Consider the following 13,394-nt stretch of genomic DNA (forward strand, 5'->3'; position numbering starts at 1 on the left):
TCTTGGACTTCCTCCCAGTCTCCAGCACTGTGAGAAATAAATAAATTTCTGTTGTTTAAGCCCCCCACTCTGTGGTGTTCTGTTAGGGCAGCCCGAGCTGACCCATACATCAATTTTCTTTAAAATGCACTTCATTTTTCTGAGTAATGTGTTTATTCGTGAACACCAGCCTTTACATTTCAAAATAGCACATTGTTTTGCTTTGTGTTTTTTTTTTTTTTCAAAACTAAGAGAACTGGTACAAAAAATTAACAACACTGCCCAGTAGGACAAGCGGGTTTATTAGATAAACATAATGAAACCTGGTGCACAAAGTGCTGGAACACAAAGACAGGCCAGATCCGTCTCTTCCATGAACTTCATGCTGTTCTCAGTAAGTGTCGGTTATTACAAACCCAAGGCAGATATTAATGGCATCTTTAACATACGTTTGGGTGCCCTGACTTGGTAAGAATGCAGTAAAAGCCCCTTGTCCTTGCTACTGCCTTTGAAATCAGGGTGGTAGCTGCAGCACCTCACGCTAAAAGTAGACATCGAACACATGTTGTTGATTAAAGAGGCCACTGGAGGATTCTGAAGTGTAGCTGGAGCAAGAGAGGTGCCAAGAGGTGGCTCTCTTTAATTAACACTCTGTTGGGAAGAATCGGGCTCCCAGTGGAATCACCCACAGTACCCAAAGAGATTGCAGGGATTCTATTTGCAAGCCAGTGTGACGAGAAGGGTTTCCACTGAGTCATATTTTCAAAAGCCATCATTTCCCCCTGCTGTAAACAAATGCCAATTAATGTGTAGGATGTGACTTTCTTAGAGTCGAATAAAAATAACACGGCAACCGGGTGGTATGCAATTTGCCACTTGTGCTTTTAATTTACAGACCTACTGCATGCCACTTGGGTCAGTCAAAGAAACAAGAAATAATCAGAAAGGTAGGCTAATGGGGAGAATAAGATGTTTGCATATCCGGGTCCTCCTCATAGCTCAAAAGGCACTGTTTGGTATCCTGCATCCAAATATAAAACAAATGATCTGTCTCCAACATAAACTATTTAGACTGAAAACCAGCCAAATGAAAGCAGCTGCCACTAGATTAAAAAGTCATTTTCTCAGCCAACTCAGATTAAAAAAGAAACATTTTATGAACATATTTCTTCAACTCAAGCAGATTTTTATTATTCTGTGTTTCAGCTGCACACAAAAATAAAAACAGCATCTCCTGGCGTGACCATTTGCCAGAAATTTAATTTCAGATAAACAGATGGTGCTAAACTAAAAATATTAGTAGGGTATCATCTGTGAAATTCAAAGCATTTTAGTATATGTTGTCCTTAGTCTTTTTTTTTTAAACAAAGACTTTTTTTTCTAAACCTATTACACCAAAATACAGCTAATATTTATGTTTGAGGATGTTGAACAATGAGCAGCTGGCATTTCTCTTATGCCCCTTATCTCTAGGGGCCCTTGACAAGAAAAAGACTTAAAACATGCTGTTCCTTCTTCACTTCAGGGCCCCGAGCTAAATCTGGATCCAAATTTTGAAGACTACAAATTAAAGTTTGAATTCTCTTTCCTGGTGGATTTATTTGCCATTGAACCCTTGAGCATATTTTGTGCACCTGGGGGTCTAAGTTTTATATGGCCCACGCCAGTGAAATGCATGGAAGCAGATAAAGGAGAAGAGGGCTGGCACAACGAATAGCTGAAAGACAAGTTTCCCAAGTGCCATTAGTAATTAAAGCAAAGGGGCACCTGGGTGGCTCAGTTGTTTGGGCGTCTACCTTTGGCTCAGGTCATGATCCTAGAGTCCTGGGATGGAGCCCAGCAGTCAGGCTCCCTGCTTAGCAGGGAGTCTGCTTCTCCCTCTCCCTCTGTCCCCCCCACTTGTGCTTGCTCGCTCTCTTTCTCATTGTCTCAAGTAAATAAAAAAAATCTTTAAAAGAAAAAAAAAAAGCTCTAATGGACTCGAGGCCTGGGTTGGATCAGAGTGCATTTCCATCTTGAGCAGTCTTACCACACACCACACATCAGGTCGAACCACGTGAACTTGAAAACGTTCAACCAGTTTAGACCATCATGTATTTCAACCTAATATATTGAGACTGTTTCTCAAGACCACCTCATTTCTAACCCTGCTCCTAGGACAAGTCAAGAACATTATTCAATAAACGTAATTGAGTACAAATCTAATATTAAGTGGCTATTTTAATATATGCTAAAATACATAAGAATCTGAGTCTACTGCTGCTGCCAGCAGGATCTATAATTATAAATTAACTAGTTTGGATAAAGAAATGGCTTTGGCATTATTTTTCCAGAAAATGAAAGAAGGTCAAGCTCTATTTGGAAATATATTGGTAGCCTTAAAGGGATTAAAAAAAAAAAACAACCTGTAAATATATGTATATTTCTGGATTTATACTACCTTAGATGAGTAATTCTTTACTGCAAGATTTCTCAGCCTTGGTACTACTAGCATTTTGGACAAGATAATTCTTTGTTGATGGTGGGGGAGGGTAGTCCTGTGCACTGTAGAACGTTTAACAGCATCCCTGAACTCTACCTACTAAAGGCCAGTACCAAGCCCCGCTCCAGTTATCACAATCAAAAATGTCTCCACACATTACCAAATGTTGGGGGTGGGGGACATGATCACCCCCAATTAAGACTTGAGAAGACTCCTTCAAGGTCTTTACTCAATGGCCAACCTACCTCATGTGTTTTGAGGAGGAAAAGCCTCCCTAGAAATAATAAAGTACCTCCTCAAAGGTTTTGGGTTAAGATTGCCAGATTTAGCAAATTAAAAATAGAGGATGCCCAGTTAAATTTGAATTTCAGATAAACTTGAAATCACTTTTCAGTAAAACGTGTCCCAAATATTGCACAGCATTTAATCTGGCAACCTTATTTCCAGCTGAAGTTCTAATATAAATAAGTGACTGTAAGCAAATAGATAAATTACTAATTCACGACAGGGGAAAGACAGGATTAAAACAGGATTAAATACTTAGAATGACAAAGATACCACAGTTAGTAGGTTATAGTAAATAAAAGCAGCACATATGTAGGAGCCAGGCAGCTCTGAGCTGGAACCTGACAATGTCCAACCTCCAGTGTGGGAGGGGAGATTATAATTCTGTTCCTGAGTAGTTATGCGAGTAGTACGATGAAGTGAGGTAGCTCATTAAAGATGAAGTGAATGATACACGATGTTTCTAACACTTGGTACTCTCTGGAGGTGTTGGGTTAATGACCCAGGAGTATAAGAGCACCGTGGACAGAACAGGATGCTCATCTGGTACTATCACTACCCCAGATAGAATCTAATAGGTTCCAGGCAGTACCTGCCTGGGGCAGGAGGGGAAGATGAGAAGACTGAGGCTGCCTGTCCACTCGTAGCTGCCTGTCATGCTGAACCACTAATAGCTGAATGACCCACTCAAGGCCCCCTGAATAGGACTAGGAGCATATACTGAGCAGAGAAGTATACAAAGATCAAGAAAAAGAGAATTGCTACCTGACATATGTAGAGCTACAGTGTGCAACACCTAAAAGGCTCTTCTCAAAAGAGCTTTTCACTCCAATTTTCCACCTTGCAATTGGTCTGACAATGTGGAGAATATATTAAGCGTTTTTTTTAAAGCCTTTTTTTAAAAGGTACTTCTCAGGGCACCTGGCTGGCTCAGTTGGTGGTGTATGTGATTCTTGATCTCAGGGTTATGAGTTTGAGCCCCACTTTGGGTGTAGACATTACTTTTAAAAAAATAAAAAATCTTTAAAAAATAAAAAAAAAATTAAGAAAGGTATATCTCAATTTCTTCATCTGCAAAAGGAGGGGGCAGGGCAAATAAACTCTCAAATTCATTCCAGGTTTGAAAAAGTATGTGATTCCTCCCTCCAAAGGCCTTCCTGAAGTCTCAGCTCCTCCTGAAGGGTTCTGTTCTGGAAATCCTGCTAGCACTAGCTCTCCCTTAGCTTTTACTATCTCTACCTGCCATTAAAACAAAACTATCCACCATGAGTTACTTCATATTTTAAAAGATTGTATTACCTATATAAGGTATACAGAATAATAAATGTCTATGTAACATACCAATCTAAGAAATAATGCTGCTAATGTTTCAAGGTCCTTACCGCACTCCTTTTGCCCCCAGCGGTAACCAGTATCTTGAATTTTGTTAATTGTTTTCCTCCTTTGCTTTTCTTAATAGTTTTACAACATCTAAAAAAATAGTTTTACAACATCTATATGTATCCCTAAAAAATATCTGTTTAGAGTTGCTTGCTTTGGGTTTTTTTTTTTTTTTTAAGATTTTATTTATTAGGGCAACCCCAGTGGCGCAGCGGTTTAGTGCTGCCTGCAGCCCAGGGCCTGATCCTAGAGACCTGGGATCGAGTCCCACGTCGGGCTCCCTGCGTGGAGCCTGCTTCTCCCTCTGCCTGTGTCTCTGCCTCTCTCTCTCTCTCTGTGTCTCTCATGAATAAATAAATAATAAAATCTTTAAAAAAAAAAAAAAGATTTTATTTATTAGACAGAGAAAGAGGGCACCAGAGAGCACAAGGCAGGGGAGCAGCAGAAGAGAAGGAGAAGCAGGTTCCCCACTGAGCAGAGAGCCCAGAACCCTGGGAACATGACCTAAGATGAAGGCAGTCGCTTAACCGACTGAGTCACCCAGGCACCCCTATTAGTTCTCTTTGATGTGCATCTTCCACACTAGGTATTGTGAGAGTAAATAAAAATAATTTCTCTGTTTACAGGCAGCAAAGAGACCATTCTCCTCCTATTCCCAACCCTTTTCTCTAAAGACATCATGAATCAGAGTCCTTACTCTAACCTCTGGGATGGAGATAAATCTCTCCAGGCTCCCATTCTGACAATGAAGTTATCTGTAAGATTGAGGGCCAAATAGCCCCTAGATATGTAAATGTATGTACCTCTGAAGTTAGCTAACGGGCCTCTGGAGAGAGGCACAGGAGGCCTTCAGAGAGCTAAGTCCTATTTCTCCTCAGGAGATAGGAGAAGTCATTGTTTTTCCTTCTGCTTTGCTCTATAAAGATTGTGAGATTTTGTCCTAATTTCACAGTCTCTTGCATGGACTACTTGCATCATGTGTTTTCTCTCTCCTCTACATTAGTACAGAAGGGATCTTGCTGGCAGGACTGTTTTATTTTCTGACATATTCTTCCATCCACTAAATTTTTTTTTCTTATTTTGGAGTAAATTTTGATTTGCAGAAAAATTGTGAAGCTGATATAAAGAATTCCCATGTGCCCCTTACTTCCATTCATTGGACATTTTTTTTAGTTTAATACTTAGTATCAGGGGATCCCTGGGTGGCTCAGCAGTTTAGCGCCTGCCCTCAGCCCAGGACTTGAGCCTGGAGACCCGGGATCGAGTCCCACATCGGGCTCCTTGCATGGAGCCTGCTTCTCCCTCTGCCTGTGTCTCTGCCTCTCCTTCTCTCTGTGTCTCTCATGAATAAATAAAATCTTAAAAAATATATATGCTTTAAAAAAATAATAATAGTATCAACTATTGTTTGCATATATGTTATGTAAATTATATATAAACTATACTACATTACATATATCTGCTAATATATACATTTGTATCTGTAAGAGTCTGGGGAAGGAGTTGCTCTAGGTTTCAGTACTTACTATAAGGCCTTAGCTATGTGAAGAAAAGGCCTTAACTATGTGAAGAAAAGCCCTCACTGAATTTGGAGGTACAGGTGAGAGGGCCAGATTGCTCCCTTAAGAAAATGGAAGGAATGTGTGTTTGGCTCCAAAGAGGGACAAAACAGAGAAAGGAAAGAAGAGAGAGAGAAGTGAGCAAGGACACAAGCTCATGTGGAGTTGCAGAGGAGGCCAAGAAATTGTTTTCCAAATCTAGATACCCAATGTTAATTTTAAGTTTTGTCCAATATAATCCAGAGGCGCACAAAATACACGTTTTGGCCAAGTGCCCAGTGGCTTGAGCCAAGACCAGAAACAAATACAGTTGACCCTTGAACAACACAGCTTTGAACTGCATTAGTCCACTTACATGCAGATTTGGTTCTGTAAAGACATTGAAAAGTTTTTGGGGAAAAAAAAAAAAGAAAAGTTTTTGGAGATTTGCCACAATTTGAAAAAAAAAAACTGCAGACAAAATGCATAGCCTAGAAATACCAAAAAAAAAAAAAAAAAAAAAGAAAAGAAAAAAAAGGAAGAACAAAAGGAAGGAAGGGAGGGAAAGAAAAAGTTAGGTACTATAACATGATAGTACATAATACATATAACAAACAAAATATATCTTAATTGACTTTATGTTATTGGTTAGGCTTCAGATCAAAAGTAGGCTGTTGGTAACGTTTCAGGGGAGTCAAAAGTTATGTATAGATTTTAGGGGTGTCTGGGTGGCTCAGTCAGTTAAGTGTCTGCCTTTAGCTCAGGTCATGATCCCAGAGTCCTGGATCAAACCCCAGGTTCCCTGCTCAGTGGGGAGTCTGCTTCTCCCTCTCCCTCTGCCTGCTGCTCCCCCTGCTTGTGCTTTCTCCCTCTCCCTCTGTCAAATAAATAAATAAAATCTTTTTTTTTTTTTTTTAATTTTTATTTATTTATGATAGTCACAGAGAGAGAGAGAGAGGCAGAGACATAGGCAGAGGGAGAAGCAGGCTCCATGCACCGGGAGCCTGATGTGGGATTCGATCCCGGGTCTCCAGGATCGCGCCCTGGGCCAAAGGCAGGCGCCAAACCGCTGCGCCACCCAGGGATCCCTAAATAAATAAAATCTTAAAAAAAAATGTGACATGTGGATTTTCAACTGCAAGTGGGGTTGGGACCCTAACTTTCATTTTATTCAAGGGTCAACTGTATTTTATTCTAGAATGAACTTCTATATACAAAATTTTATTCCAAAATATTACAGTTTTATTTATTTTTTAAAAGATTTTATTTATTTATTCATGAGAGATCAGAGAGAGAGGCAGAGACATAGGCAGAGTCAGAGAAGCAGGCTCCCCACGGGCAGGCTCTCCACGGGGAGCCTGCTGTGGGACTCGATCTCAGGACCCTGGGATCACACCCTGAGCCAAAGGCAGACACTCAACCACTGAGCCACCCAGGTGTCCCCCAAAATATTACAATTTTATTATTAAAAGTTATAGTAGTCTGGGCAGCCTGGGTGGCTTAGAGGTTTAGTGCCTGCCTTCAGCCCAGGGCGTGATCCTGGAAACCCAGGATCAAGTCCCTGGGGCTCCCAGCATGGAGCCTGCTTCTCCCTCTGCCTGTGTCTCTGCCTCTCTCTCTCTCTCTCTGTGTCTCTCATGAATAAATAAATAAAATCTTTAAAAAAGTAATAAATAAAAGTTATAGTAGTCATTATTTAAAGTGTGACATTTTACTGTAGCTACAGAAACATCCAGGCTCAGACAGCTGCTGGACTATTCTTTCAACCATTGTACTACAGGCTGGCAATTTTGTACCAAATAGAGATTCACTTTCAAGTGAAATCAGAGCAGGCACATGGTGTTTTTGGCCAGCACTGCCAGCAAGGACTTCTGCTTCTGGGGATGCGGCCACTGATCTAAGTTTCCTTCCTAATTTTGACTAAGGTCAAAATTTACCTCCTAGAGTTAAAGGTTAGGTGGATGGGGACAGTGCCATTTCACTGAAGAAGGATCACCAACCAAGCTTTTGTGCATGGTTTAAAGAAGATAATTTCTGAATATTTTCAGGAGCAACCTTAGGATTGTTTTTCTTGCTCTGGTTTTTTATTTCTAATATGTGTGCAGCACTTACATTGCTTCACATGATTACAGGAGATAAATTTGTCCTCAAACCTTGGATCTGGAAATGTGGCACTGGAGCAAGTAATTGGCTTTCAAGATGACAAAATTATCTCTGAATTTCCACCTGCATCTCAGCTTTCCTTGCATTCACACCAATTTCAGCTTCTGCAGTGGAGAAAAATGATAGAGGTATCTTTCCAGCAGGTCATGGAGAAAATACTTGCAGCTTCAAGGCACATCAGTCTGCTTAACTGCTTCAGCAGCTTCCAGCAAAGAAACAATCTTCACTGCAAGTAACCATTGGTTGTTAATAAGCCCTGTTATGTTGGTATCGTTATCTGCAAAGTACAGAATTAAGGTTCTTTTGTCCAAGTAACTTTCTTTTTTAAAGTTTTTATTTATTTACTTACTTAAGTAATCGCTACACCCAACATGGGGCTTGCACTCACGACCCGAACATTAAGGGTCTCACACTCTTCCAACTGAACCAGCCAGGCACCCTCGAGTGACATTTTTTTTTTTTAAAGCGTGTTATTGCTGCTTTTACATCTTGTTTGACCTGCAGTTTGGGAAGCGCTGTTGTGTCAGCACTTTGCACACTGTTAGGGAAAGGCCTTCCTGTTTATTAAAAGCAACAAGGAATTAAATTAGTGCTTCCTCAACTTTAGTGACCCCCAGGGATTCTGACTTGATAGTTTGAGGTAGGACCCAAGAATTTACATTTCTACTGAGCTCCCAGGAGCCCACACTTGGACTGGCTCTGAGGTCAGTAATGACCTCGCCTCCACCCACTGTCTTCCATTGTAGGTCTGGTTTGCTGAAGGGATGTCCGTCTGCTCTTCTTCATTGTGTCAATTTCTAAGCTTCTTTCCAAGGAAACCATTCAGCCTTCTGTTGTTGTTGTTGTTGTTGTTGTTGTTGTTTTAAATAGCAGTATTGAGACACAATTCACATACCATACAAGTCATCCACTTAAAGTGTACCATCCAATGGTTTTCAGCACATCGACAAAGTTGTGCAACCATCACCTCCATATACTTTAGCTATCACCTCCACTTCCCCCCGGCCCCTGGCAACTGCCAAGCTACCTTCTGTCTCCAGGATTTTGCCTATTCTATTCTAGACACAGAAATGGAACTATACGGTCACTCTCTATTCCTAAGTGTTTCCTTGAAGGGACAGGAGCACAGCAATATTTGTCATGACTGAACAAGATTAGAAAGACAAACTCTGTCAGGCACCATTCTTCAAGAAATGAGGCTCTCAGGGATGTTATCTCTTCCTGAGCAGGGTCAGTGGCATTAGCAGTGAAGGTTACTTGGATTTTGAAGGTTTATTATTTGCTGTTGTGGTGAGATCTACTTATTTTATGTGGCCACTACCCTGTCTTCCAACAACAACCCATTCCTTCTTCTGGAGGACTGTCTTCCTTGCTCCAACTGTGTGGTTTTATTGGTGCTGCTAATCATAATACCCTCCTCACAGCTCCCATCACCCCCTCTGCAACCCATGTTATAGACTGAATTTTGTGCCCCCACAAAATTTCTGTGTTGAAATCTCAGCCCCTAACATATGAGGTGGGATCTTTGGGAAGTACTTAAGGCGGGGAGGAGCTGCATGAGTGGGATTAGTGCCCTCCTAAGAGACATGACCAAGCTTGCTTCCTCTCCCTGCACTCTGCCAATGGGAAGACACAGCAAGAAGGTGGCCATCTAGAAACCAGGAAGAGGGGTCTCACCAGGATCCAACTATGCTGGCCCATGAAGTTCCTACTTTTTAGCCTCCAGAATTGTGAGAAATAAAGGTTTGTTGCTTTAGCCACCAAGCTTATGATATCCTGTTATAGCTGCCTGAGCTAAGGCAACCTGATTCATAGGAGAGGGTACATGACCCAAGCCTGCTTTGGATATTTTCAAAACAGCCCTAAGGGAAGAGAACTCTTTCTTTTCAGGTATCTGTGCTGGAAGGATGTGAGCCCTTAAGGTGTCATTAAGCAGGGTTTCAACACCCTGATTGAAACCTGCATAGAGAGCAGAGGCAGGGAAGGAGGTAGTCCTGAGGAGAGGGGGCATCCCCATCTTAATCGTGAAGTTCCCAGGGCCACCCAGGTTCTTGCTTCCCCAAGACTGGTTTGTTGGGTTTGATCTCTATTCTAGAAGTATGGAAGCAGGCCTAAAGGCTCAGAACCAGAAACTTGTGATAAATTAACCTTTACCATCACCAATCTCATGGCACATGAGGAGTGTGCAAGGTTGTTCTGTGCCCATTTCTTATATCTGGCAAGTAGGCAGGCAGGGAGCCAGGCTCTCCAGTATGATTTACTAAGAGAGTAAAAAGACCTCAAGAGAGGCAGGCGAGAGTTTCTCCCACCCAACAAAATTGTCACTCAGTGCCCACTGGCCTTAAAGGGATCTTGGACGAATCAAGGATGCCAGCTGCATAGTCTCCTAGAGAAGATGAAGCTAAGTTGCATGAAACTAAGTTTCTGTGGCTTTTCACATCAGAGAAAACACATTCCTTTAACTCTGTCTATGGGCATCTTTCCACCAACCCCATCACTGTCCCACTGAGAAAAATGGTGCAATGAATTATCCCAAGTTCCTTCTAATAGATTCCTTTTTATCTAAAATCCTTTTTGTTTGCTTTATCATTTGTTTTGAAAAGTTCCAACTAATATGACTACTGATGCTAAGGAATTTAGTCACCATTCTGCTTATCTAAAGATAACGCACTCATTATACTTTTGTACAAAATATGACTATATATCATTGTTGAGCAGAACAGCGTGCACCGGCTATCAATCCAAGGGGAACAAAACACTTCATACCAGCTACCAGAGGACTCTATGCACTTCTGCCCATTACACAATGGTAATGGAGTTGCCAAGGAAAACACAACAAGGTCAAGCACTAAATGGAATGATGTTTGACTTACCTGGCAAAAAGGGCAAGACCAGTTTCAACAGTTGGGGTCGGTCCCCCACGACCAGCAGGTTCCCTGGGCAGCCAATGCAGGGAAATTGGCCTATGCACACCCCTCTCGAGTCGCAGCAGAACTCTGTCCATTCCCCATGGAGTCTGAAATACTGAAAGCTAGGTGTGTGCCTGTGGGCCGCTGACATACAGGTTTAAGCAGAGTGAAGGAACATTCATTGAGCATGAAACAGGGAAAGCTACTCCCACGCAAGGTAGTAAGACAGGCACAGGCTGTGTGGGCTCTTTATCCCTTGGTAAGGAAGTGTTCCAGGTCCAAGGCCCATTCTTCTGTGCCTGAGTGGGGAGCTGTGTACATAAGTCTGCCTTTCTCAACAATAACCGTATCCACTTGGAAACTCTGACTTACAAAGTACAGAAAATGTAACTCAAACAGAATTGGCTCACATAACTGATAAGCTCCAGTAGTAAAGGCCCTAGGCTCCATTTATTTGTGACTCTTCGCTCTGCCTTCCTACATAATAGGATAACCATTTTAAGACCGGAAGCAGGGGATCCCTGGGTGGCTCAGCGGTTTAGCGCCTGCCTTCCGCCCAGGGCGTGATCCTGGAGTCCTGGGATCGAGTCCCACGTCGGGCTCCCTTCATGGAGCCTGCTTCTCCCTCTGCCTGGGTCTCTGCCTCTGTCTCTTTCTGTGCGTGTGTGTGTGTGTGTGTGTGTGTGTCTCATTAATAAATAAATAAAATCTTTAAAAAAAAAAAAAAAGACCAGAAGCAAAATGGGTGCACATTTTGTCTCTCCCGACATTAGACTCTTCTCTAATTGCACAAACTCAGCATTCTTGAAACAAAAGGAGAAGGGATTAGGCTGCCACTTGTTGGGAGAGGCAATGGAAAAGTCAGCCACATCGACCCCAGTCTCTGTTGGGGCTTTGTTTAGTTTGATAATGGCTGCACTTCCATTCTGAACCAGGTATTATTGATGAATGAACAACAGCTCTGCCCAAGAGAAATGCACAGGCTTCTAATCAATTCATATACAGTTCTTTGAAGGTATTTGTACTTGAGACTTCAAGTCCATACAGAAGCTCCATGAGGCCTGACCCCACAGTATCCATTTATCTCTGGCAGGGACTGGCTCTCAGGCCACCCTCATTCTGTTCCAAAAGAAGCCTTTGCATAACTGTGTTTTAGCCCCTTAGAGGTTTTGTTTCCATTTTCAGCCAGTTGTTTGTTCGCTTGTTATATTCTCTTTCACTAACTTCTGACAGTGTAACTATCTTAGCCTGCCCTCCTCCATTTGTTCTTACAGCTTTCCACCCTCTCCTCCTACATATGAAAACTTAATTTTCATTTTCCAACTATGGAGACACAGTAGCACTTTTCAGAGCCAAGTCAGAGGGTATTGGGAAGGTGAGAACTGACATTTATTAAGCACCAACCATGTACTAGCATTAGAGTAGACTTTTTTTTAATCCATTTAATTCTCAAAAAGTCTGTGAGATAGATAGAGTTTCCCTGTTTTACAAATGAGGAAATGAGCCCAGAGAAGGTGTGTTATTATTCATGGAGAGTAATGCAGCTGCTTAGAGAAGAGGTAAAAATCTAACCCAACGCCATCTGATTTCAAAGTTTTTCCAAAGCTGTTTTCTTCCTTACCCAGTGACTTCAGTTTTGGCTGTAAGAAAAATCATCTGGAGAGTTAACACACACATACACACACACACACGCACATGCACACGCACACGCACACGACTTGGGCTCCATTCCTAGACATCCTTATTTTAAATGAGTGGGGCCCAGGCCTCAGCATTTTCCATCAAAGCTCCTTGGAGGAGTCTAATGAAAACCCAGGGTTAGAACAAATTGTAGTAGAACGTGCTTCCTCCCAAACTATATCAATAAATTTCATGAAACACAGCAGAGGCTAGACAGCACTTCAACTTCAACGTCTAAAAATAGCAAATCATTGTACCAATGCACAGTATTAAGGGAAACCCAGAGTAGCTTCACCTGGGATGCCTCACTCATGCAAAGTGTTTATGATAGGCCTGGGACCAACATAACAAATCAAATCCCAGAAGCCTGCTCTCGACTTTGTTTCTGAGCCTGCATATGATGGCTGACTTCTCAGCACATACCACGAATGCCCTGCCCTATATGCTTTCAGCCCGCCCTGGGTTCACCTGCAGCTACTGGAGAGGACAGTCTCCTACATGCTGATGGCTCCTCACCTCAGGCAGCAGACCCGTGTCTCTCTACATCTCTGCCTGAGGGCTTTCTCTAGCACCTTTGGAGCTGGCTCAGCCCCATGTACGGCTATCTAGGAAGCGCCAGGGACTTATTACCCCTGGGACAGCCCTTAACCAATGAGGGCAAGAAGCCTGTAGCTAAATACCTAGGGTTCCAAGACTGCTTGGTTCCCCTGAGCTTCATTTGCACTTGGCTAGAATGACTCATGGCTCATCCTTTTTGGTGACTTCCTCCTTTCCTAATAAAGGTCTCTCCATTCCCTTGCTTATGCTTCCTGGGATCACCTCTCCAGTTTACTCTTTGCACCCAAATCCTAGGCTTAGGGCCTGATTTTGGGGGAACCAAACCAGAACAACCTCTAGGTGTCTCGTTTTAACCTCAGGTGTAAATAAGCCTAAGCCAACAACGATACTAATTCACATACAAATACTACTTTATAGGTT

The 13,394-nt window shown here is 42.2% G+C and overlaps 1 long non-coding RNA gene across 4 annotated transcripts in view; it reads right to left on the reverse strand.

Moving 5' to 3' along the window:
* LOC140627598 (uncharacterized) overlaps nucleotides 1–11,384 on the reverse strand; it is a 122,914-nt gene extending 111,530 nt beyond the window's left edge. For all 4 annotated transcript variants that reach the window (XR_012026266.1, XR_012026265.1, XR_012026264.1 and 1 more), the window contains exons 1-2: nucleotides 10,701–11,384; nucleotides 7,777–7,931 (exon numbers count right to left, since the gene is read on the reverse strand). This is a non-coding gene — a long non-coding RNA (uncharacterized lncRNA). The remainder of the gene's footprint in view (nucleotides 1–7,776; nucleotides 7,932–10,700) is intronic.
* Nucleotides 11,385–13,394: the final 2,010 nt, after the last annotated feature.

This window comes from Canis lupus, chromosome X (assembly GCF_048164855.1).
Source record: "Canis lupus baileyi chromosome X, mCanLup2.hap1, whole genome shotgun sequence".
Classification (NCBI taxonomy): domain Eukaryota; kingdom Metazoa; phylum Chordata; class Mammalia; order Carnivora; family Canidae; genus Canis; species Canis lupus.